Source organism: Syngnathus scovelli, chromosome 9 (assembly GCF_024217435.2).
Source record: "Syngnathus scovelli strain Florida chromosome 9, RoL_Ssco_1.2, whole genome shotgun sequence".
Classification (NCBI taxonomy): domain Eukaryota; kingdom Metazoa; phylum Chordata; class Actinopteri; order Syngnathiformes; family Syngnathidae; genus Syngnathus; species Syngnathus scovelli.
In genome coordinates, this window is record NC_090855.1 from 15,783,755 (window position 1) to 15,809,856 (window position 26,102).

At 44.9% G+C, this 26,102-nt stretch overlaps 2 long non-coding RNA genes across 2 annotated transcripts in view; both read right to left on the reverse strand.

The window, feature by feature from the left end:
- Positions 1 to 3,357: 3,357 nt before the first annotated feature.
- Positions 3,358 to 26,102, reverse strand: part of LOC125974886 (uncharacterized) — a 208,981-nt gene continuing 186,236 nt past the window's right edge. The window contains exon 5 of the long non-coding RNA XR_011087340.1: positions 3,358 to 6,276. This is a non-coding gene — a long non-coding RNA (uncharacterized lncRNA). The remainder of the gene's footprint in view (positions 6,277 to 26,102) is intronic.
- LOC125974888 (uncharacterized) lies at positions 6,994 to 9,291 on the reverse strand. The gene is made up of 2 exons (XR_007483754.2): positions 8,556 to 9,291; positions 6,994 to 8,458 (listed from the first exon to the last, which is right to left on the reverse strand). It is a non-coding gene; the product is annotated as an uncharacterized lncRNA (long non-coding RNA).

Below are 26,102 nucleotides of genomic sequence, written 5' to 3' on the forward strand. Positions count from 1 at the left end.
GACAGTTTTCACAGCAGTATAAAAATGACACCGAACGCTGTAAACGAAGGGAATAAGGATACCGTTTTCACCAACCTGTACGCCAAAAATCCTTTCCGACGGGGGTACAAGTTCCGGTTCACACCGGGTGAAACTGTGAGAATTTCCAAAATAAAAGGCAATTTTGAAAAAGGTTATTTACAAAGTTACACGGATAAAATTTTCAGAATAAGACAACGTCTCCACCGTGTTCCTCCCGTCTATAAAATATCGGACTTGGATGGTATGCCTGTAGAAGGTAGCTTTTACGAAGAGGAATTACAAAAAGTAAAAATAAAAAAAATAAAAAATTTCCGCATACAGAAAATTCTTAAATCACGTACTGTGGCAGGTAAACGCGAGTCCCTCGTACACTGGGTAGGCTGGCCAGCCAAATTCGACAGTTGGGTACCCACAAAGAGTATTAAAAACATCTGACGATCTCTAAAACGGCCATTCTGTGGAAATTACAAGATGGGTGAACACCAGAGAGAATTCTACGTCACATTAGCGTCAAATGCCAGTATACACCTTTTTAGCTCAAACACACTCACAGAATTTAAAACCGAACTAGCTCAACATATCGATCTAAAAGGTTCGTGGGAGGTCGGTTTATGTGAGATTTCATACATCAACTCAATACCCACCATTCCTGAGAAAAAACGGAACTTCTATTTAAAACAGCCTAAAAATCCGCCCCCTAGAGGTGATACGTTTCAAGACGACTCAGAAACTCGACATATGCTTAAAATAAAAGGAGGTGTTTATCAAAATCATGACTCGTTAGCTTTGGACATTCAAACTCTATTAACTAAAGCGAGTAACAAAAAGATTGACGTCCAATTTGATCAACACAAACAGAGGTTCATGTTTTCGGGTGAAGAAGGATTGAGAATTATGTTCAAGAGCCCCCTGGCGTACATTGTCGGAATGACCCCCGAGCATTGGCTGTCACTCAAACCGGAAGGCGTAAACGCACAACATCCTGCCGACAGACGGGCTGGATCTTATTTTATGTTCATCTACACAGACATAATACATCATCAAACAGCTGGTGACGCGTACGCGCCTATGCTTAGAACTTTACCTCTTGAAGGTAATTATGGTGAAATTGTAAACAAAACTTTTAACCCGGTATACTATTTAGCTGTGTGCAGAAGCCACATTGAAACCATTTCAGTTTACCTGCGAACAGACCAGAACAACCCGATAGATTTCAAATACGGGAAGGTCATTCTCACTCTGCATTTTAGATCGAAATAATAATAAATTTAAAAAAATAAATAAATAAATAAAATATGACGTCATCGTCAATGCACCCTGACTTGTATCGTTTTGTTGATTACTATGAAACACTAGGGGGGGGCGCGTTTCAAGGTTTTGCAGGTTCGCCAGTTCAGTACGGGCGTGGCCTAGGGTCTATTTTTGCAAAATTATTTCGTTTCGTGATGCCTATGTTCAAAAACGGGTTTAACTTGGCGAAGCCGCATCTTCAAGCCGCCGCTAAAAACATAGCAACGGATGTAGCGGGGCGCGTCATTCAAAGAATCCACCAGAAACAAGGCCCCGAGCAAGAAGGTTCCGGGCTAGCTGTATTGTCACGTGGGCGATTGCAACCTGGGGGGCGGAGAAAAAGGAGCGTTAAAAGAAAAAGGCGCTCCACCGGTCTCAGGCCAGTTGTCAGGAAAAAGCGGTGAAGACGCAAGACAGATATTTTATATTACATCGTCAACACGCATCCAAGACATTTACCCGGAGAGCACTGGCTCGCTTTGACTTTAGAAGCGAACGGTTCGGCCACATTCTTTGATCCTTTTGGTCTGCCACCGGACAGCCCGTACTACCCGGCGAGTATATACACATTTTTGAAGAAGCATTCTAAACGGGTCGAATATCAGAACGGGCAGTTGCAACACGAGCTCACAGACACCTGCGGTCAACATTGTGTGTATTATTTAAGCCAACGCGGATGGGGGCTCACCTATTGTGAAGTGCTGACTCATTACAATTCCGATCCTCTCCATAACGACGCCATGGTTAGAGAGTTTGTCAAAACATGTCGGAGACCAGACCGGATGTGCGGCGGGCAAACATCATGTTCATTGCATAAATTTAAAAAATGTCATTGTCTGAAACCATGTTAATGTTTTATAAAATCTCTTTTATTCAATAAACATTGTTAAAGAGAGTTACAGAGTCATGCGTTTTTTTTCACTAACAACAATAGAGTATCATCTAATAACCAACCCATTTTACTACCGGCGATGTCCTCTTTCTTTTTTTTTAATTCATCATGTTTACATCTTCTACATAAGAAACATCCCCATCTTCACCTGTAGCGTATTTTAAACGTTTAAAATCTGCGCGAGCCAAGGGCTTGGAGATGCTTGCTTCCGGTAAGTTTAACCGGGCTAGCGTTCGAAGAAATTCACTCCATCCTACCGGTTTCTCGTTGATTTTTTTCCCACTCGCACACAAATGTCTCAACAGATCGCTCATATGGGAGCCTTTGATAGTTTTTCCTCTAAAAACAAATTCACTTAACGGCGTCCAGCTTACATCTTCTGCCGACAGTCTTTTCAGCACATAGTTGGCATTGCGTCGGAAACGTGGACCTATGGCGTCAAGTATATCCTCATAGCGTCTACCTGTCACATCAATTGCGGTCTCATCAGCGGTCTTTATTTCACCCCTCTCGTTGGCTTCGTTGCGAATCGTAATAGGAATTTGCTCGGAGTCTTTTTGTTTGACCAACCCCAAGTAACGTTGCATTAAGGTCTGAGAAATTTTGATCTTTTCATATTGATTTAAATTTTTATTATCCAAAACCTGTTTCATCTCTTCATCCAAAGAATGCTCTGCTGTATCACGGATGGTCGGAGCGGGTCGATTCAGCCTCTCGAGCTGATAAGGTGGAATCAGGAACATTTTCTGAGCAGTTTTCAAACTCATTTTATGCTTTGTTCATAAAGCCACTAATGACACTCCCGAGAACAGGTGCGAAAGCGGCCAGTAACGGCAATATAAAACCACCTTTCTGAATTAACACAGCTCTTTTCTTCTTCAAAGTATTTTTCTTATCAGCCAAAAAGCGGATATTTTTCTTTTGCTTTTTAAGTCTCTTGTAAAGTTTTGATTTTAAGGGTACATGTCCTTTAAGAAGATTTAGAGCAATCTCACATAATGCTTTCACCAAACTACTGGGGCCTCTGAGTAGCAAATGCTTACGTTTGGCCGGTTTGGATGTAAACAGAGATTTGAGTAACGGTGCGTTTGTTTTTAAAAGCTTTGTCATCGTTTTATTGTTTGGTTATATAAACGACTGGTTATGTAGTACACCTGTACGTAGTCTATATTGTTCTGGGCATGAAGGTGTCAAATCTACCAGTAAATACCCATGCGGCTCTCTTGTAGCATCTTCAAAGCATTCCAGGAAAAACTTCCGGTTGCTGGGAGAAATTTGATTCGCCAGGACACTCACCTGCAGTTTATCGCGGGGGGTTTTGAACAAAATCAAATAATTACTGTTTAAACTAATAGTACGGCTAAATTTGCCCTGATGGAATACATTCTGCGTTAGCATTATAACGCTTAAATTTTTATGATGTCTATATTGGGTGAATATTCGGACCACTTCAGGGTTATCCGAAGCTTGGAAGATGACGTCATCCAAAATCAGCAGATGGTGCTGCTGTGGCGGGAACAGCTTCTCGTCATCAAAAGATTCAGGCAGCCCCTTGATAAAAACAATGTCTTTATTCAGGTTTTTGAGCTCATCGTACATTGGCTAATATGAAGTATAAACCCAGACAATATTATCAGGTTTTTTTTCTCAGAACATGTTCAGGATTTTGCAATACATTTTTTACAAAGAAAGTCTTGCCACAACCTGAAGGCCCTGCTACTAGAGATGAAAAAGGAAGTTCTAATCTGGGGTCGAATTCGATCTGATTAAAAGCCATTTCCACACACAGACACACGTATGGATATCAGTAGCCAAACGGTTCAGTGGTGCCTCGCTCTAGCAGCCTTCTTTTATCGTACACCACACGAAGCCGCTTGGAAAATGACGTTTCTGAGATGAAACCCTCTCTTATCGCGAACGATATTATGTTGGGGAGCGTAAAGCACATCTGAGGTTGCACCTGCTGTATCGATGTACCCTTGAACCAAACTGAGCATGCTATCGAGATTGATGCTCTGACCGCTTTCATGACTTTGTGTGATACCCTTTACCTTCATGACCGTCTGAGATGACCCTCGTGTTTTATAAGCATATGTTTTGGGGCCGGCTGAGACAAATTCTAAAATGCTGTCGTTCAAATCACCCAGATAATCCCCTAGAGGGATAACACTTTCACCTGGCTTCACAGTGTACACGAGGCTGTCTGTATCTGTGTAAAGGACACGCCTCTGTAAAATTTCTAAATAGCTGTACATTTTTAGGCGTGCATAGGCTGTGGTGAAACACGCTGCAGCCACGTTTGATGTTTTTGAGGCGGGGGATCTCATTGTTTATGTTGATACAATACTGTACAATTGAGAGCTTCTCATTGATAAAATGGAAGAATTTCACATTGTACAGACCTGAAAACAAAAGTTCAAAAAAATCCTCTGATTTTGTCACAATTTTTGTGTTTGTCATGTTGTCACGTTGCGCGAGTTTTCCCCACAGATTGTTAAGACAGAGTTTTGACACTTGCCTTTTGCCAGGGTTTACAGCAATTTTGGAAGGATCGAGTTGGATACCCTGATGAATGGCATACCCTTGTATGTATCTTTCTCTGTCAGCCTGGTTGACCACGTGAGCCGGATAACCTGAAGATTATTGTTTACCTTTTAAAAATGTTCGCATGTAATCACGGGAAATTGTGTCGCTCGTTCTTGTGTAATGCCACACTTCTGTAATTTCTGCAACCGTGTACCCGAGATCAAGTGCCTTAACAAATTCAGGGGTTGTCCAAACACCTGTTAACGATCTTTGCTCATCACTATGTGTACAAGCCGTCTGCTGGTTGTTACACTCGGCGCATGTGCGGCACAGTGTGAAGACAAGTTTACCTTTAGCTGTTTTGAACGGTAGAACAGGAAAATACAAACCACGGGGTGGGTTGACTGTGGCGCTGATGCAACCGAAATACGATCTAGGGTCTTTAAAATCACCGTGGATAATCATTGGATGACCGATGGCGTATGTACCTGTACTGTTGATGAAAGGATATAATGATGTCACATCAACATACAACACACGCTCGTTCGGCCCTGCCGTGTATCTTAAAACGAATGTGTTTGTTCGGCCCCCAAAAAGAGCCTGCCTCGGTTTGAGCGGTGTAGGAAATTTGTTTTTTTTAAGGAATTCCTTCACCTCTATGTCCGTCTTTTTCATTTGCAACCATTCATGCTCCCACATGATTACAAGGTACACATCCTGTCTAAGCTGTAGATCCTGAATTTTCTTTTGTGTTTTATCAAACCTCTCCTGAAAAGGGCGTTTGGTTGTCGGGCATATTTTAGAGAGGTCGAAGCATTCTGCGCAGCCGTGGTGATAACAACCAAAATACTCAAACACTATTTTCACGCCCCCGATTTCACAATAACCATCTACAAAGTAGTTGTCTATCCTAACTTCACCACCGTTCAATGCATGTCTAATTTGGATATTTTGGCTGTGCATAATCCATTGCATGTACTGAATAACCCTTTGTGCTGACGCATATAGTTGTCTGATGGTGTAATGGCTAGTGTTTGAGGGGTTAGAAAATTAGCTCGAAAAACTTTCATGCACGCCGACGCAATTGTTACCGCATTGAATGGATCTGTTCCGGTGGCCTCAAAAAACTCACTCCTGAATTTTTCACACCCTTGCATTAGGAGATCAACATCATTCTCACAGTAGGCTATTGCCTGTTTAGCAAAATCAAACACATTGTTAGCTTCTTTGGCATACCACTCGTCAAACTTTGATCGTTGGGAGGGTGACATTCGATCGGTGCCGTAGTACGTGGGGTCAGGGTGAGACCCTACATAGTTTAGATGCTCTAAAGAGCTGAATTTGTGTGGGAAGTAACCCTTTGATTTGTCTTCAAACCCCAGGGCCTTAGGCATTGCACTTAGAGGCATCGTCAAGAATGAGAGAGAGTCTATGAATCGAGATTTTGTCTAAATCGACAAATGATAGAACTTTACTCCCTTGCATCAGAATGTCAAGTTTGAGACCTAATTCAAGCATTCTCCTTATCAGTATGTATGAATCAAAACCTCTCGCATTATGTGCAACAAACGTAGTTTGTTTAAACCGAGGCCTTCGGAAAAATCTGAGAAATTCATCAACACAATCTGTGCCATACCAATGCTTCGCCAGTCTATTTGATTCGCAACAGATGAGAAAAGGTTTGTGTAAACCGTCTGAATCTACATAAGTTTCGAAATCGTAGTAGACTACATTTTTGCACGGTGGTTGTGGTTTGATGGGCTGAATGTAGCACATGTGGGGGTTCAACAAGGCGTCATCTTGATTTAAGATCTCATCACACACTGTGCATTTTTTAACGGGGCAACGATGTTTAGCACCGGTACCATCAGCTCTCCCATAATATCGTAGACCACACTCCAAGCATTTTTTGTATGAAGTGCAGTTGCTCACACGATTCGTCGTTCGAAACTCTTTATGTTTGGTAAGGCATTCCTCATTACGACAAGATTTGTTACAGTCGGGGCAGATGACAGGTTTAAACCGTCGCTGTTTACAGCAAGGATCAAGACAAACGCCACAGTGTCCTTCACACTGGTGCTGTTGCCAATTCTCATGCCCTTTGTAACAATGCCTGCAAAAGAATACGTGGCCGACAAAGGCCTCAATCGCTTTAACGCCGTAAAAATGACCCTCAAGGTTTAAGACAAATAAGGTATCGTTATCTGTTTTGGGGTAACGCGTGTCGAAGAAGGTCATGGGGCGGCAGTCCTCTTTTCGATACATTACAGTTATTTTCCGTTTGAGGACTTTCTCAAATTTATGGACATCGCCCAGACTCACAGGTGTTTGACAATCCAATCCTACACTCTCATGTAAGAGCCGCGCTTGTCTTGTGGCCTGTTTTGTTGTAAGTGTGTCATTTAGCAGATAGGTTAGTGAGAGAGCGAAACACAAATTATTGTCTTTATTACGAGGTATGTGTAGGTGTCGTTTTTTCAACCTCAAAATCTCTCTGTTGGTAGTGTTCAACAGCCTACGACGCATTCCACCACGCAATGGAGTGACTATTTGTACAATGAGCTCTAAGCCCTCATCAACCAGAAGCTCTGTATTTGATTGGGCTAAACGTTCAAGCATGTCTGATACATTATCTCTGATAGTTTATATCACTAGTTTGCTGGTAGATGTGAGCTCTATCGTTACCACCCACTAGCTCTATCTGAATTACATCACCTGTTTGCGCCCTGTTAGCTACCTCTTGCATGACATCATCTATTTTATCTTCAATCTGGAGGTAGAAGGTTGCAAAATCATTAATGTTCTGTTGCGATGGTATATTTAACTGTAGCCTTACCTCTACATTATTGAAATGCGGCCTATTGATTACAACAGAACCGCCGCGTTGGTCAGCTAATACAGAACCGTTGTTAGATTGCTGGGGCGCTTGTTGAAATGCTGATGTGTTGTCATCAATAACGTCTATTTCGTGATCAATTATAACAGAGCAGTTGTTAGGCTGAAATATCGGCGGAATGTCGTGAATAGCAACCGGTGATGAATCGACAGTGTTAGCGGTCAACGGGTCAACCAGAGGCTGTGTATTTAGATTTTGGATGATGTTTAGCAACTGGACAGGAATGTCAGGACTGATACGCCCGTTGTTGCCATTAGCTTGGTTGTTTAATTCTGCTATCATGTTTAGCAATTGTGACGGGATTTGTGTCGGACTCTGCCCACCTTCATTCATACTTTGATTCATCTATGACAGCTTGTAAATGGGTGAGAATAGCAGGACTGTCTGGTCTCTCCCCCTCTGACAAAGCCGTGCTCACATTGTTGAGCAAATCTGTTATTTGACTCGTACACACATTGTTAACGTTTGATAAATCTAGCTCTGGTGTGTCACTTCTTTGGCTTGTCCCGCTAAATGACGGCAAATCTATTTCATCAATGTTTGCTAAGAAATCTGACTCCGTTGACGTAAGGTTTGGATGATCCATTATATTTTCTTTTACAAAACACAACAGAAACAACACAAACCTATTTTGATTCGGCTAAATCTGTAAGAGCATGTATAATCTTAAAACACTCCTGTAACCGTCTTTTGTAGATACAGTTACCACGACACTTTAGAGGCCCCCTGCTGTTTGAGTGGTGGGTGTTGTAGAAGGGCTGCCCCCTCCCCCTCCTCCTCTTCCTATCTCTCTCTCTCTGAGCCCTCGTGTCACGACGCTCACCTGGAAGTAGCTATAAAAAAAAAACACGGTTAAGCCGTTATATTACCAAAAATAGCAAGTCAAATGATAACATAGAAAGAGAAAAAAATAGAAGGAATACTTCTAACTTTGTTTGTCGACTCTTGATGATGATTCAAGCCCTCGTAAGTAGACAGAGCTTCAACTAGTTCTGAGTCCGTCGCTGATTCCGGCTGAACGGTGCGGGTTGAGAGTGGATTGGTTTCAACAGTAGCACGTGACTCTGATACCGCCGGTCGCGCTGGCGCTGACGTTTCGACTACTCCAATATGGCGGTCGAACGTTTCGACTGCTCCAATATGGCGGTCGAAGGCAGCTTGTGTCGGCCGAACGCTTTTCCTAGTGGCCGCGGCCACGAGATCTGTTACATACATAAAATAAAATCAGCAACTAATACCCTCTATATTAACTATCTTAGATGCGCGATTGACTCACCGTAGTCTGATTGTGTTAGCTAAACGTCGCTAAAATCGTCGTCAAAAGATGCGTGGACATCGGCAAAAACGATGTTGTCTGCAAATATTATATAACAATACATTTTGTTTTATAAAATAACCGCAGTGTATTATTATTATTATTATCGCGAGAAAGGTATTAAAATGACTTACCTTTAACCATTCTCGAAAACAGCTTTTTGACGCGCTTCAACCCCCGTTGCTCAGGGCTATGCCTTGGCTTGTCTTCTCCAAAATGATGCTCGTCCACACCAAACTTTAAATTCGGCGGGGATAAGACCACGCCTATGGGCTCACGTGTCGCGGGGAGTCAGATAACTCTGGCCGTATCAAAGGGTCTACCTCATATCCTTGGCTCCAGTAAAGCCGACTCCACTATTGTTTGTCAAATTATGCATCAACACCTTGCGACACTTCAATGATTTTCTCAACAACAAAAAAAACCCTTGATCCTCTAAAGTAATGTTTGCCAAATTACATGCGTCTCTCGCTTTCAGATAACTTTGGCTGAGCTATTGTTTCTCAAATTATGTCTTGATTCATAAAAATACATGCCCATACATATCCACATCTTAAAAATGGCGCCAGCAAACCAAAATGGCGACAGTCAAAGATGGCGCCGTCACGACTGGCGCCATCTTGATGCCCCCAACCCCGCCACAATTCAAAAGAGGGTGATTTATGATACCATAACAAGTCATAAAAAGGTCATAAAATTTTATGACCCCTAACTCATTTGCATATGAATACACATCAAAGCTTGGCGCATTGTATTATTCTCTCCCGCCACGGCGGCACCGGCAGCTTCCGAGCGTCTCCCCGAGCGCTCGGATGTCCGTGCGGGGGGAAGATGAGAGCCGTGCGAGGTACCAGGTGGAGCCGGATGGTCACCGGCACCGCGGGCTTGTAAAGTGCCGAACCGCTGGGCCGGGGCTATTTTCGGCCACTTGGCGCATGCGCACGACCTTTCGGGGGTGCCGGGCGGCGTGCGCGAGTGCACCGGCCGCTGGAAGTCGAATGCGGCCCCGCGATCTCATCCGCGGTGCTTGTAAAGATCCGAACCGCTGGGCCGGGGCTATTTTCGGCCACTTGGCGCATGCGCACAGCCTTTTGGCGGTGCCGGGCGGCGTGCGCAAGTGCACCGGTCGCTGGAAGTCGAATGTGGCCCCGCGATCTCATCCGCGGTGCTTGTAAAGTGCCGAACCGCTGGGCCGGGGCTATTTTCGGCAACTTGCCGCATGCGCACGGCCTTTCGGCGGTGCCGGGCGGCGTGCGCGAGTGCACCGGCCGCTGGAAGTCGAATGCGGCCCCGCGATCTCACCCGCGGTGCTTACAAAACACCGATCCGCTCATCTTGGAGCTATTTCCTGCTACCCGGCGCACGCTCACGGCCTCCCGGTGGTCCCGGTCGCCTCCGCGAACTGTTAAAAAAATGTCAAGTGAGCCTACCTTAAGAGAGTTAGAGTTACTCCCGCCGTTCGGCCGCTTAAAGTGCCACGGGAGGCGTAGCAACGCGAGAGTGTGCGCTAAGTGCGAGAGGTAGTGTTTTTACTCGCCGCGTCCGCAAGAGCGAGGCAATTCCCCGCCACGGCGGCACCGGCAGCTTCCGAGCCGTAAAGTGTCCGCCTCGGCTGGTTCCCCCGGTCGGCCAGAACAAGTGAAAATTCGGCCTCTTCCCCTGGAAGTCCGGCCAAGTTTGACGAATATTTCCTAAGTGCCAACGGCTGTTCCGCCGTAAAGTGTCCGCCTCGGCCGGTTCCCCCGGTCGGCCAGAACAAGTGAAAATTCGGCCTCTTCCGCTGGAAGTCCGGCCAAGTTTGGCAAATATTTCCTAAGTGCCAACGGCTGTTCCGCCGTAAAGTTTTCGACTCGGTTGGTTCCCCCGGTCGGCCAGAACAAGTGAAAATTCGGCCTCTTCCCCTGGAAGTCCGGCCGAGTTCGGCGAATATTTCCTAAGTGCCAAGGGCTGCTCCGCGTTAAAGTGTCCGACTCGGCTGGTTCCCGATGTCGGCCAGAACAAGTGAAAATTCAGCCTCTTCCCCTGGAAGTCCGGCCGAGTTTGGCAAATATTTTCGAAGTGCCAACGGCTGTTCCGTCGTAAAGTGTCCGACTCGGCTGGTTCCCGATGTCGGCCAAAACAAGTGAAAATTCGGCCTCTTCCGCTGGAAGTCCGGCCAAGTTTGGCGAATATTTCCCAAGTGCCAACGGCTGTTCCGCCGTAAAGTGTCCGACTCGGCTGGTTCCTTTGGTCGGCCAGAACAAGTGAAAATTCGGCCTCTTCCCCTGGAAGTCCGGCCAAGTTTGGCGGATATTTCCTAAGTTCCAACGGCTGTTCCGCCGTAAAGTGTCCGCCTCGGCTGGTTCCCCCGGTCGGCCAGAACAAGTGAAAATTCGGCCTCTTCCCCTGGAAGTCCGGCCAAGTTTGGCGAATATTTCCTAAGTGCCAACGGCTCTTCCGCCGTAAAGTGTCCGCCTCGGCTGGTTCCTCCGGTCGACCTGAACAAGCGAAAATTCGGCCTCTTCCCCTGGAAGTCCGGCCGACTTTGGCGAATATTTTCTAAGTGCCAACGGCTCTTCCGCCGTAGAGTGTCCGCCTCGGCTGGTTCCTCCGGTCGCCCAGAACAAGTGAAAATTCGGCCTTTTCCCCTGGAAGTCCGGCCAACTTTGGCGAATATTTTCCAAGTGCCAATTGCTTTTTCGCCAGGGTGTCCCCGCCTCTCGGTGGTTCTCCTCTGGCGTGGCTAAGCGTCCGTGCCCATTGCCTTATGGAACCCCGTTTGGCCCTTGGACCAGGTACCCAGGCTTCTTTTGAAAGTGTGTCTGCCTCTCAGTCACTCTGGCCGTTCGTGGGTCTGCATCCGCGACCGGTACCTTATGGAACCCCCTTTGGCCCGCGGACCAGCTACCTATGCTTCTTTTGAAAGTGTGTCCGCCTCTCGGTCGCTCTGGCCGGGCGTGGATTGGCGTCCGCGCCCGGTACGTCACGGGACCACGTTTTGCCCGCGCGCATACAGACGGCGCTACCGCGAAAAGTGTCCGCCTCGGCCGGTTCCCCCGGTCGGCCAAAGAATGTGACAATTCGGCCTCTCGCTCCAGAAGTCCTGCACACTTCTGCGAATATTTTCTAAGTGCCATCGGCTCTTGTTCGGTAAAGTGTCCTCCTCGGCCGGTTCCCCCGGTCGGCCACGGAATGTGAAAATTCGGCCTCTCGCTCTGGAAGTCAAGCCAACTTCGGCGAATATTTTGTAAGTGCCATCGGCTCTTGCGCCTTAAAGTGTCCGCCTCGGCCGGTTTCCCCGGTCGGCAAAAGAATGTGACAATTCAGCCTCTTGCTCTGGAAGTCCTGCCACCTTCTGCGAATATTTTCTAAGTGCCATCGGCTCTTGCTCGGTAAAGTGTCCGCCTCGGCCGGTTCCCTCGGTCGGCAAAAGAATGTGACAATTCAGCCTCTTGCTCTGGAAGTCCTGCCACCTTCTGCGAATATTTTCTAAGTGCCATCGGCTCTTGCTCGGTAAAGTGTCCGCCACGGCCGGTTCCCTCGGTCGACCACAGAATGTGAAAATTCGGCCTCTTGCTCTGGAGGTCCGGACGATCTTGCCAAATATTTTCTAAGTGCCAACGGCGGTTCCGCCGTAAAGTGTCAGACTCGGCTGGTTCCTCCGGTCGGCCTGAACAAGCGAAAATTCGGCCTCTTCCCCTGGAGGTCCGTTCAACTTTAACGAATATTTCCTAAGTGCCAACGGCTATTCCGCCGTAAAGTGTCCGACTCGGCTGGTTCCTCCGGTCGGCCTGAACAAGCGAAAATTTGGCGTCTTCCCCTGGAAGTCCGGCCGAGTTTGGCGAATATTTTCTAAGTGCCATCGGCTCTTGCTCGGCAAAGTGTCCGCCTCGGCTGGTTCCCCCGGTCGGACACAAAATGTGACAATTCGGCCTCTCTCAGGGGTACGCTCTTAGGTACCAGGGGGGATCTCTGAGGCACCAGGAGTGTTCTTTTAGGTACCAGGGGAGATCTGTGAGGTACCAGAGGTATCAGTTGGTCCCCCCAGTTAGTGTACTGATTACCTTACCCTAACCCTAACCCTATCTGTCTACAAAATTGTGACGTTCAAATTACCCACAACAATGACGATTTAATGGGACTCTTTGTAAACAAAACAGTTGGTTTTAAAACAATATATAATAAAAAATATATTAGTTCAAACACAACTAAGAGTTAATAGACACAATTTAAGACAAGGGTAGTCTCGTAGGTCTGTACTTTTCTGTCGCTTTTCACTGTATTTCCATCTTGCTGGCTAAAGACCTGGGTGGCGCCTCAGCTACCCGGGGGAGGTTCTGGCAGAGGTGCATTCTCACTTCGCCGTCCTTCGTACCCAATCCAGATTTTATGTGACCTGGTACGGCGAGGTTTACTGCAGAGACATGCGTAGGCCCGTGCCTTCCGTTGCCTTCTATCTAACCGACAGGGTCGGCGGACCCCTTTGGGGAAGGTTTAGCGAGATAAACTTAAAATACCTTACCAGCCAGTGCCCTTCGGACATCCCAGTATTACCTTAAGCCAAATTATCGGGTCGCATACTTTTCTCATTTTCCCGTTTCCTTTATTCGCATATCTTCACCCTCTCGTCCCTCCTCCCCTTCTCTCAAGGGTAGAAGAGGGACAACACCACGTGTCGGGTCAGAAAACCCAGGGTTTTGGTCGAGATGCAGTCACATTTCCCATGACCTATCCGTGGACTCTCCTTTTCGTTATTTTTCTCTGACTCTTACTTTCTTGTTAAATAGCTTCTCCCTCCCGTCCCTCCTCCCCTTCTGTCAAGGGTCGGAGAGGGAGAGGACCATGTGTGGGGTCAGAAACCCCTGGGTTTTGGTTGAAATGGTCTCATTTCCCATTGCCTTTCCGTGGTCTCTCTCTTTTATATTTCTCTAATTCTCACTTTCTCGCTATTGGCTAGAATAAAAATGGCGCAGAGAGGCAACTTTTCCAACCGGGTTAGGACCATCTAAGGCAGTGGAATGCTTGCAATCTACCCTAACCCTCTGAAGCGCCACGGGGGGGAGAGAAGATCTATCTCTCTCTCGCTCTCTCTCTTTTTTTCTCTCTCTCTCGCACTCTCTCTCTCGTTCTTTTTTTCTCTCTCTCTCGCTCTCTCTCGTTCTTTTTTTCTCTCTCTCCCTCTCTCTCTCTCTCTTTCTCTCTCTCTCTCGTTCTCTCATTCTCTCATTCTCTCTCTTTCTCTCCCCCCCTCTCTCTCTCTCCCTTGCTCTCTCTCTCTCTCTCTCTCTCTCTCTCTCTCTCTCTCTCTCTCTCTCTCTCTCTCTCTCTCTCTCTTTCTCTCTAACCCTAACCCTAACCTCTCTCTCGCTCTCTCTCTCTTTCTCTTGCTCTCTTGCTCTCTCGTAATCTCTGTCTCTTTTTTCTCTCTCTCACTCTCTCTCTCGCTCTCTCTCTCTCGCTCTCTCTTTCTCTCTAACCCTAACCCTGACCCTAACCCTAACCTCTCTCTCTCTCTCCCTCTCTCTCTCTTGCTCTCTCGCTCTCTCGTTCCCTCGTTCTCGCTCTCTTTCTCTCTCTCTCTCTCTCTCTCTCTCTCTCTCTCTCTCTCTCTCTCTCTCTCTCTCTCTCTCTCTCTCTCTCTCTCTCTCTCCCTCTCTCTCTCTCTCTCTCTCGCTCTCTCTCTCTCTTTAGCTCTCTCTCTATCTATCTCTCTCTCTGTCTCTCTCTCTTTTTCTTCTTTTCTCTCTCTCTCTCTCTCTCTCTCTCTCTTGCTCTCTCGCTCTCTCGCTCTCTCGCTCTCGCGCTCTCTCTCTTTCTCTCTCTCTTTCTCTTTTTTTTTAATTTTGACCAAAATAAAAAAGAAAAGTCTAAACTTTAATCAGACTCTATTCTTAACTCGAACAAATTCTAAGGGAGTTTTCTTTCCAGACTAAAAGAGAAGATAGAGGACGGGAGAGTACACATTAGGGCGCCATAGACACATAAAATAGCTGTCTTGCAAACAGGGTTTGGTTGGATAGAATCACTAATTGGTTATTATTATCTTTTAAATGTAGAAAGAAGGAAATAAGTGGGAAAAACGCTAATAGATAGTATTAAATTGTTTTTTAACATTTTGTTTGATTTTGATCGCTTTTGGGGTGGATATTGTGATAAATACGCTGGGGGACAGTTGGTTGCCATGACAATGTAAGCGTCATCACGGATACTTCCGGCTTGGCTAATGTTTACTAGCCACTTGACGCGCACGGCTATTTCGTTTTAATTGCACGGTTTTATTATTGTGGTGGGCGAGTAGATTTACGGACAATAGTGACTGGGTAGTGCAAGTGAACAATAGCAATCGAAATGTATTCTGTTATTATCACTGGGATGGGTAATTTTAATAATATTATCGATTAACGGGGTCCACGAAGACTTTTTGCAGGGGTTATAGGTACTTCCGGGTTGCTAATGCGAGGGCTTGTGGGTACTTCCGGGTTGCTAATGCTCATGACGTTAGCGGCGGTACGCCCAAAAAAGAAAAGAGAAGAAGGAGGAGAAAGGGCGATTTCGTCCCAAATATGCGATCTTATTAATGTTAGCAATTGAATTTACGGATAAATGGGACCGGTTAACACATTTGAATAATACCAATGACCTTAATGGAAGTTTATTCGATTTTTATCACTTTGTGGTATGAGTTTTGGAAAATATTAGTGGTACGGAAGCCGTTAGGATACTTGGCAAGGGCTTGTGGGTACTTCCGGTTTGCTAATGCTAAATAGCCGCGATATGCGTTAATCGATTTATTTCCGAATATGCGCCCTGGCCCTATGTCATGCCACCAGGGCGCCCCATTGTTTCGGATTGTGGAAGCCAGTCCTACGGCTCAGCCGAATTATTGGATCATTATTTGAATCCATTGTCGGTGATACATCCGAGTTACATCAAGGACACCAATGATTTCATTCAGAAAGTACAAGCCTTGACCTTGCCTCGAACGTGTCTGTTGTTTTCCATGCATGTGGAAAACTTATACACTAATATTGAAATAATGTCCTGACACGTAATCCGATATTAGGCCGCCCGGATAAACCCATTTTGGAGTTGCTAGAACTTAATCTGACCAAGAATGATTTTCAATTTAACAATGAGTGGTTTTTACAGGTCAAAGGGACAGCTATGGGGAAGCGTTTCTCTCCAGCCTATGCCAACATCTGTATGGCTGAGTGGGAGGAGGGTGCCTTGGCACGGTGCACTAAGAAACCCATTGCCTACATAAGGTACTTGGATGACATTTGGGGAATCTGGGGGGACTCCCGGGAAGACTTTGATCTCTTCCTAAAAACTCTAAATGACCAACATCCCTCAATTAACCTTACGGCACAGATTAGCGAAAGGGAAATTAATTTTCTCGATACGACCACATTTAAGGGATCGGAATTTAATACAACGGGGAAGTTGGACGTACGAGTTTTTTTCAAACCCACAGACACTCATGCGTTATTACACAAACAGAGTTTTCACCCTAAACACACATTTAAGGGGTTGATCTACTCACAACTCTTGAGATTCTAAAGAATTTGCACTCGTTCAGAGGACAGGGAAGAAGCAACCAAAGTTTTGTTCAAGGCATTACGACAACGGGGGCTATTCCCGGTCATTTCTTCGTAGGGTCAGACTACAGGCAAGGGGAACGGCTAGGGGAGGAGAGACGCAAGAGGTCAAAAGAATCATAATTCCTCTGATTTCGACCTATAACACCTACACAGTCAATGTTCACAGAAAGATCAAGCAGAACTTAGAAAGATCAGCACTAATGGACCTGAAGGCGAGACATAAGGTGGTTTCGGCCTGTCATGTAACATGGGGGGTAGAGATGGTGCAAATGGTAGAATATGGATTGTTCACAGGAATAAATTGGCAGAGCTGAAATTCCAAATTTGTCCAAAAGATGGCGCCAGACCAAAACGTGAGACCAAAAGAGGGGCCAGAATGAGCTAAGCAAGTTAAAATAGAAATAAAACAGGAACACGGTGTCAGAATGTGAGTCACGCATGGAGGCACAAATGTGATTTTTATTTTTTGATTTCTTTGCTTGGCTAAAAATGTATTCTGTAACCGCTTTAAGCAATATTATTTGTCAATTCGATCAAGAGACCCGTCACTATGAGAATAGTGGCGTGACATAAATTGTTTGGAGAAGCACAAATGTGATTTTATTTTTTGATTTCTTTGCTTGGCTAAAAATGTATTCTGTAACCGCTTTAAGCAATATTATTTGTCAATTCGATCAAGAGACCCGTCACTATGAGAATAGTGGCGTGACATAAATTGTTTGGAGAAGCACAAATGTGATTTTTATTTTTTGATTTCTTTGCTTGGCTAAAAATGTATTCTGTAACCGCTTTAAGCAATATTATTTGTCAATTCGATCAAGAGACCCGTCACTATGAGAATAGTGGCGTGACATAAATTGTTTAGAGAAGTAGGTCAAGGGTTTGGATTTTTATTTAATTGAAGCGTAACTTTAAAAAGTTATTTTCATGGAACAGGAAGAGAAGAAAAGGGGAAGTGAAAGGTTTTACCAGGGGCTAGCTGTGCATTTGGTGGAAAGTACTGCGTGGTCAGGGCGGAAACAGCTGCTGAAGGCCACAGATGTCCAAGCGTGGGAAGAAAACTGGGCACTCCTACCCTATAGTAGGCGTGGGAAAACTGACCAGTTTATTCTATAGGTGTGGGAAAACTGGGCAGTCTTACCCTATAGGGAAGGTATAGAAGAAAGAAAGGGGAGGGGGGGACAGAGAAGTCTATAAAAAGTCCTGCAGGGGCAGCTTCAGGGCTTTTCCCCCCAAAAGAGCGCTCATACGAGAAGAAGCCCGGAGGAGTTTCAAGATTTTTTTTCCAAAGTCCCGAGATCTTTGTGTGAGACGCAGGATCGCTGATCTGAAATTAACTTGGATTTACTCCCAAAAATTGGACTGGACAACTTTACAGGAGAAATAGGTGAGGGATTACCATTTTTATGTATTTTAGCGAGAGGGGGGAATAGTCATCGGGCCGCCGGCTCCCTCGAGGCCAGCCTGTTTCTCTAATTTGGATTTTAGAAGTAAGATCGAATTGAGCACTCGACTTTGCTTCCACCAAAAATAGCACGCAGCTGGTGTCTACCTCTTCCCTTTTTCATGAACTGTGTTTTGCAATCGAATTTTTCGGGGATTGAATGATTTTATTAACACGGGTATCAGTGAGTGAAATTGTTCGGTTTCTGGAGTAATTGAGATTTGTAATTCTATTCCATGTTTCTTCAATAAATGTGTTTTGTATATTACTTACTTCGTTGTGCGCGGATTTGTACTGAATATGCAACCGATGGTTTGGGGCCGATTTAAATAAAATAAATAAAAGTAACATCAGACAACTTTAGAGAATTGAATAACTTCCGTAGTTATTTGAGCCACGAGTGAATTTCGATCCGTTCGAAAGTTTGTTTCGTCTGAATAAATTAACGGAAGTGTTTAAATCGGATTATTGGTTTTGTGTAGAACGGAAAGTAATTTAACTATTTGAAAGGCGCAGGCCCGCTTCCCCTTTTGACGGGCCGCGTAAAAAGTAACTCCGAACAAGTTAGAGACTTGAATAACTTCCGTAGTTATTTGAGCCACGAGTGAATTTCGATCCGTTCGAAAGTTTGTTTCGTCTGAATAAATTAACGGAAGTGTTTAAATCGGATTATTGGTTTTGTGTAGAACGGAAAGTAATTTAAATATTTGAAAGGCGCAGGCCCGCTTCCCCTTTTGACGGGCCGCGTAAAAAGTAACTCCGAACAAGTTAGAGAATTAAATAACTTTCGTAAATATTTAAGGGAAGAGTGAATTTCGTTAAAAGTGAATTCGGTTGAAAATTTACTTCTTCTAAATAAAATAACGACGACGGTTAAAATAAATCATTGGAGTTGGTGGAGGATAAAAGTATTTCGATTGTCCGTCGGGCGCGGCCCAGTTCCTAAATTTGTCGGGCCGCGTCAAAAGTTAAATGGGACACGATCAAAACATAGACTTGCCTTCCAAATTAATTACTGGGCAAATCTAAATAGAGCACGACATTTTTATTCGGTTTAAGAAAGTCGTTACTCTCTTTAAAGCAATCAAGTGGGGTGAAGAACTCCGACGGTTAAGTGCTAGATCTACGTATAAGAAGTTAGAATTAATAATCTAAAGTGCATTAATTTTCTTCATCCATCCATCCATTTTCTGAACCGCTTAGTCCCCACGGGGGTCGCGGGGGTGCTGGAGCCTATCCCAGCCGTCATCGGGCAGTAGGCGGGGGACACCCTGAACCGGTTGCCAGCCAATCGCAGGGCACACAGAGACAAACAACCATTCGCACTCGCACTCACACCTAGGGACAATTTGGAGTGATCAATCGGCCTACCAAGCATGTTTTTGGGATGTGGGAGGAAACCGGAGTGCCCGGAGAAAACCCATGCGGGCTCGGGGAGAACATGCAAACTCCGCACAGGGAGGGCCGGAGGTGGAATCGAACCCGCGCCCTCCTAACTGTGAGGCGGACGTGCTACCCAGTGCGCCACCGAGCCGCCGCATTAATTTTCTTCTTAAATGCTATTATTGTCACACTTTTATTAATTCGATTCTCTTTCGAATGAAAAAGTTGGTCGGCTTGCTGCATGAGTGACTAAGTGGAACGGACCCATATCAACATTTACTCCGGCAAAACTAGTGCTTGGGTGTGCTATACAAACGAATCCCTGAGGTCTTAACAAAGACATCTAAAAAATATCCGTAACAAAATAAGAACTTCAAACACTAGCGGGGAGCCATCAATACGATGCGGTCACTTCGAAGTCTTGCCTCGAATTGAGTTACTCGGCTCGAGCTTCGGGTGACTTGAAAGGGATTGGCGTCGTACAGAAATTAGATTGATTCCGGTGGAGTTAATTTAACTCGGGTGGTTAGATTACGGACTAATCTCCGACCCCGGCTAAAACAAACCCGTTACCGGGAAGCCGGGGGCACCTTAATGCGAGAGGTGTGTTTGACAGGCCTTTAAAAGAAATCCAAATTTAAAAGAATTGTTGGTGAGTACTAAAATGCGGACTAGGTCCTCTCGCTCAGCCAGGAGATCAGTAGGGGTAATAACAGACTCTCAGAAGAAAGAACATGTTTTCATTCAAACAGGCAAGGATGTGGTCTACTGCATGAGCTGTCGGCTGTGTGGCGTTATGTATGTGGGACAGACTCGGAATGATGTCAGGAGCAGATTGCGATCCCACCACTATAACATCACACACAACCAGAAGCGTAACACTCACGTAGTGCGCCATTTCCGCCGGCACGGGTTGCATAACTTGAGCATACGGGTTTTAAAGAGCTGTGCGGGCTGGACACAAAGAGATAGGGAAAACGCGGAGATGAGATGGGTTAAGAGTTTGAAAACTAAATATCCACAAGGACTCAATTTGACAACAAAGGAAGCGGAAAACACTTGAATATCTGGGTTAAAATAGAAATTCTAGTGGTAAAGTTTACACGTTTAAGAAAATTTAAAAGGAATGCCCTCCCAAAACGATATATAGAAATTAGGGAAAATATCATAATAGTTCCTTGGTTTATGTTCTGGTGGGGTGTGTGGTTTTTTTTTGGTGTGTTGGGAGACGGCTGAAAAGAGGTTGGACCGGGACTGAAAGTGAATGAGGAACTTAGCCCTGACAGGAGTATGACATTGTGCGTCACGTCTGATGGGCTTCTGACACTTTCCATTTAGTCAAAAAGTCTAACTCTGGTTGGCTGGTTTTCCGGACAGCATAAATACAGTGCCCAACTCGGACACCAAATTCTAATCTTCATCCTTATTTGGAATTTACTCTAACATTAAATCCTAACACCTAATCAATTCACAAAACTTACATAAGTGCAGATTCAGGAAAAAAAAACTAACCCAAACCCTAATTCTAACCTTGACCCCTGACCCCAACCCTTAACCCTAAATTAATGAGGAAATTACACCAAATTTCAACAAAATTAATCTAAACTGAACCTTATTTTGATTCTAAATGCAATGAGATTCCAGAATGAATTTTAAATCCAACCAAATCTGAAAATTTACGATTAAATTTAATTAAATTACATAACAAAAAATAGGGGGAACTATACTCGAATTATGTTTTGGATTTTAAGCAAACTCTAAAATAAAAATAAAAAAAAAGAAGGATTTTTCTTCAAACACATAAAAGAAAACATAGTACGTGATAGGACGCTTGAGGGCGCCCTTGTCACACTAAATTGCTGTGGTACGAACAGGGCTCGGTTAGATGCAAATATTAGGGGATTAATGATACCCTTTAAATTCAGAAATGAATACGTTGGAAAACACTATTAAGTGGTATGGAAAGGTTTTTCAACTCTAGACGTGATTCTAATCTGGTTTGTTCTAACGGATACTTTGAATTGCAGAATGGTTGACGGAGGGTTGCCATCAAGTCAAGTCAAGTTTATTTGTATAGCCCTAAATCACAAACAGTCTCAAAGGGCTTCACATAGCCAAAATTGACAATTATTCTCAAAGCATCCCCTGATCATAAGCTCCCAAAAGGGCAAGGAAAAACTCAAAAAAACCCTGCCAGGGGAAAATGAGAAACCTTGAGAAGGGACCACAGATGGAAGGATCCCCCTTTCAGGATCACCAGGTTGTAATGGATGCAGAGAGTGCACAAGTAATACATAATATGAAAATCAATGAAAAAAATGGATGTCGGAGGTGCCCTCGATTGTCCTGGCAGTGTCCTCAAGGGGGCCGAGCCGCAGCTCCCCCATCCTGAACTGGTCCCCGAGAATCCAGCCAGCCGCTATCAGCTTTTGAGCCACCTAACCCCCTCCCCAGCCGGGGAGGAGGTGGGCAGAGAGAACAGAACAAACTCCGGCCAAATCGGCCATGACAAGTTAGTTAAAGGCCATCTCATAGAAATGTGTCTTTAAACGTGTACGGTAGTAGTTCTAATATCCATTGGTAGGGCATTCCAAAGCTCTGGAGCCCGAATAGAGAATGCTCTAGACCCTGCAGACATTTTCTTGGCCCTCGGTATAACTAAAAGACTAGCGTTTTGCGAACGAAGGTTACGAGACGGAACATAAGGAACGACTAGGTCGACGAGATATGAAGGCGCTAAGCCATGCAGTGATTTATAGGTTAGTAGAAGAACCTTGAAGTCACAACTTAAATGGACCGGGAGCCAATGTAATTTGGCTAATATTGGGGTAATGTGATCAAATTTTCTTGACCGTGAGAGCAGCCTCGCAGCGGCATTTTGCACTAACTGTAGACTTTTGATACTGGATTTAGGAAGACCAGAGAATAATACATTACAGTAGTCCAGGCGCGACGTGACGAACGCATGTATAATAGTTTCCGCATCCCCGGTCGAGAGGATAGGACGAATCTTAGCAATATTACGAAGGTGAAAAAACGCAATCCTGGTTATATTCTTAATGTGTTTTTGAAAGGAGAGCGTTTGGTCAAATATTACCCCGAGATTAGTTACCGTATCACTCTGAGTGATAGTACGGTTATCTATAGTTATAGTGGTTTCCTTAAATAAATGTTGATAACGAGTAGGACCAATTATCAACATCTCAGTTTTATCCGGGTTAAGACGAAGGAAGTTGAGAGACATCCATTGCTTAATCTCCGCAAGGCACGCCTCGAGATTACAGCAGTCCTGTGGATCTGTCATCGATAATGGCATATATAATTGGGTGTCATCCGCGTAGCATTGAAAACTAATATTATATTTACGTATTATGTCCCCAAGCGGAATCATATACCGTATTTGCCGGTGTATTGGTCGACCTTTTTCGATCCAAAATCGACCGAAAAAAATCGACCTCGACTTATACACCGAGTCATAAAATTTAACTTCGTATTCATCGCTTCAAATGTGATGGTAACCAAGGCCGTTTCTCATGTATCTCATTGTGCGTTGCACTTAGAAAATTTGAAACGGGCGGCGTGCGCGAGTGCGCGGCCCGCTGGAAGTCGAATGAGGCTCAGCGATCTCCTCCGCGGTGCTTATAAACAGCCGATCCGCTCGGCGGGGGCTATTTTCGGCCACTCGGCGCGTGCGCACGGCCTCCCGGATGTGCCGGGCGGCGTGCGCGAGTGCGCGGCCCGCTGGAAGTCGAATGAGGCTCAGCGATCTCCTCCGCGGTGCTTATAAACAGCCGATCCGCTCGGCGGGGTCTATTTTCGGCCACTTGGCGCGTGCGCACGGCCTCCCGGATGTGCCGGGCGGGTGCGCGAGCTCGCCGGCCGCTGGAAGTCGAATGAGGCTCCGCGATCTCCTCCGCGGTGCTTATAAAGTGCCGATCCGCTCGGCTCGGAGCTATTTCCGGCCTCCCGTTGGTGCCGGGCGGCGTGCGCGAGCTCGCCGGCCGCTGGAAGTCGAATGAGGCTCCGCGATCTCCTCCGCGGTGCTTATAAACAGCCGCATGCGCACGGCCTCCCGGAATTTGAACACATTTCGTCAATAAATTTCGCATATTGAATTTTGAAGTTTAATATAATGCAACAATTGAGCTCGACTTATACAAAGGATATATCATAAAATCGTAAATTTCCGTCGAATTTTAGGGGGTCGACTTATACAACGAGTCGACCTGTACACCGGCAAATACGGTAAATATTAAATAAAATCGGTCCGAGTACCGATCCCTGTGGGACACCACACGTAACATTATAAAGCTCAGAGGACGTATTACCATGGACCACTCGGTGCGTCCTGACTGATAGATAGGAATTGAACCACTTAGTGCTGACCCTGAGATACCAACACAACTTTTAAGACGCCCTAATAAAATATCGAAGTCTACAGTGTCAAAGGCAGCACTAAGATCAAGTAGTAACAATACAGACGACGTATTTGAATCCATAGCTATGAGGAGATCATTAGTCACTTTAGCAAGTGCTGTCTCTGTAGAATGATTAGCTCTAAAACCAGACTGAAAAGAGTCATATCGATTATTAGCGACCATGTAATCAATAAGCTGCTGTGCTACTACTTTTTCGAGAAGTTTTGCTATGAATGGGAGGTTTGAAACTGGCCTATAATTACTGAGACAGTCCGGGTCAAGATTTGCTCGCTTAAGTAGTGGTTTAATAATAGCGGTTTTAAAGGCTATTGGCACTATCCCAGAGGAAACAGACAGATTGATTATATTTAAGACGGACGGTCCTAAAATTGGAAATAATTCTTTAAGTAGTTTGGCTGGAAGCGAATATTATATATTATAATATATATAATATTATATTATATTGCCATGACGCAATGGGGAGTGTGGAACTTCCGGATTGGCTAATATTGACTAGCTACGTTGTATACGGCTATTGAGTGAGTGTTTTTTACGGACAGAGGGGACCGGGTGGTGCAAGTAAACAATACTGATCTAAATGGATTTTATTATGGTGACTGCGAGCGGTAAGTTTAATAATATTATTGTATAAAGGGGGCCGCCATGACCTTTCGCAAGGGCTTATGGGTACTTCCTGGTTGCTAATGCTTGTTAGCTGCAGTACGCGCAGAACGATATCGCCCCAAATAGGTAACTACTTCAATGATCGCTATTAAATTGGTGGATAAATGTTACCGGGTATCAATAAAGGAACGGTGTCAAGAGGTGGAATTAAAATTTATTTGATTCTTATTAATTATGGAACGTTTTCGGTAATATTAGTGTCTAGGGGAGACGCCATTGGGCTTTGCTGGGGCTTATGGGTACTTCCGCATTGCTAACCTCATAACATTAGCTACGATACGCTTATAGTGATTTCGTTACAAATATACACTTTAATAATACCAGGGGGTTTAGGAGAATTTTTATTCCATATTGATCGTTTATTTGGGCGAGGTGAGGTTTTGGAAGATAGGAGCATTACAGAAAAAAGAGCCGCCTGAGTAATTGACAGGAGTTTACGAGTATTTCCGGGGGGCGGGGCTTAGGGGGATCGCGATTTACGTAGATGAATGTATTTTTAAGTATATGATTTGATTTAGATTATGAATTCAATTTACATTTAAATGTTTCACGACTAACCCAATTAAACGGCACCACTAGGTTTTAATTTTTTAGTGCTTATCAGTTAGATGTGGTAACGTGATTGGATGACGAGAGCCGTCAGTTGCTTCGCTGAGGCTCGTGGGGGGTGGCGTTCGGCGGTGGCACTGTGACTCAGGAGAGTGGCACTGGGGAAGACCTTCTTTCCAGGTAAGTTGTAAGACTCTTCCGATTCTTTGAGAGAAACAGGTGAACCCTTTTTAATCGCTAAAGCTACGTTGAGTATGCTAAGCTAAAAGAGAACGAAAAGAAAAGAAAGAAAATATTAAATTGCCGGATGAATGGGACCGGATATCAGTAAAGGAACGGGTTCAAGAGGTGGAATTGAAATTTATTGGCTCCTTATTAATTTATGGAACGGCTTTGGGAATATTAGTGTCTAGGGGAGAGGCCATTGGGTTTTACTGGGACTTACATGTACTTTCGCAGAGCTAACGCTCATAACATTAGCTACGATACGCTTACGGGGATTTGGTTACAAATATACGATCGTATTAATGTTATAAATTAATTCTACGAATGAAGGGGATCGGGTAACACACTTTAATAATACCAGGGGATTTAGGATAATTTTATTCCATTTTGATCGTTTATTTGGGGGAGGTGAAGTTTTTGGAAGATAGGGGGATTACAGAATAAGTCAAAGTCAAAGTCAGCTTTATTGTCAATTTCTCCACATGCCAAAGACACACAAAGAAACCGAAATTTCGTTCCCCCCTATCCCACGGTGACAAGACATGGCTCACAACAGACAAACAAGTAAACAAGTATAACAAAAGCGTGCTGAATAAATAATGAATAAATAACACAACAATAAATAAATAAATAAGAGGAGCAGAAAAAAAAGGAGCAAGTGCGCGTACAGCAGACATTCCCGAAAATAGCGCAACAGTGCCGCACGCTACGCAGAAGGGGGTAGCGAGTTCAGGGCCCTAACAGCCTGGAGAAAGAAGCTGTTGGCGAGTCTGGTGGTGCGGGAGCGCAGGCTCCTGTACCTCTTCCCAGAGGGCAGAAGGTCAAACAAAGAGTGAGCCGGGTGACTCACATCTCTGGCAATCGAGGTTGCCTTGCGGG